Source organism: Penaeus monodon, chromosome 34 (genome assembly GCF_015228065.2).
Source record: "Penaeus monodon isolate SGIC_2016 chromosome 34, NSTDA_Pmon_1, whole genome shotgun sequence".
In the NCBI taxonomy this organism is placed as follows: domain Eukaryota; kingdom Metazoa; phylum Arthropoda; class Malacostraca; order Decapoda; family Penaeidae; genus Penaeus; species Penaeus monodon.
Genome location: NC_051419.1, coordinates 9,221,594 through 9,221,868, shown reverse-complemented (window position 1 = coordinate 9,221,868; position 275 = coordinate 9,221,594).

Sequence of the window (275 nt, the reverse complement as noted above, 5' to 3'; positions counted from 1 at the left end):
ATATAAAGATAAGGACGAGATCTCGCGTGAATTTCACTTTAAAGAAATTGCTCGCAAAAAATCCTCTGGCAATTCTCTTCAGAATCATCCGCAATGAAAACTGTAATCCAGATTCTTCCGGTTTAACTTTCCTGTTGAAGGGAAGACCTAGTGGGTGGTAGGAACACGAACGGCCAGAGAAAGAGAGGTCAAGAACACACGCGCGCGCGCGCGCCTGTGCCTACAAACACATTCTTGTATACGCAACTCCTCATTTTGGTATATATACAAGAGTG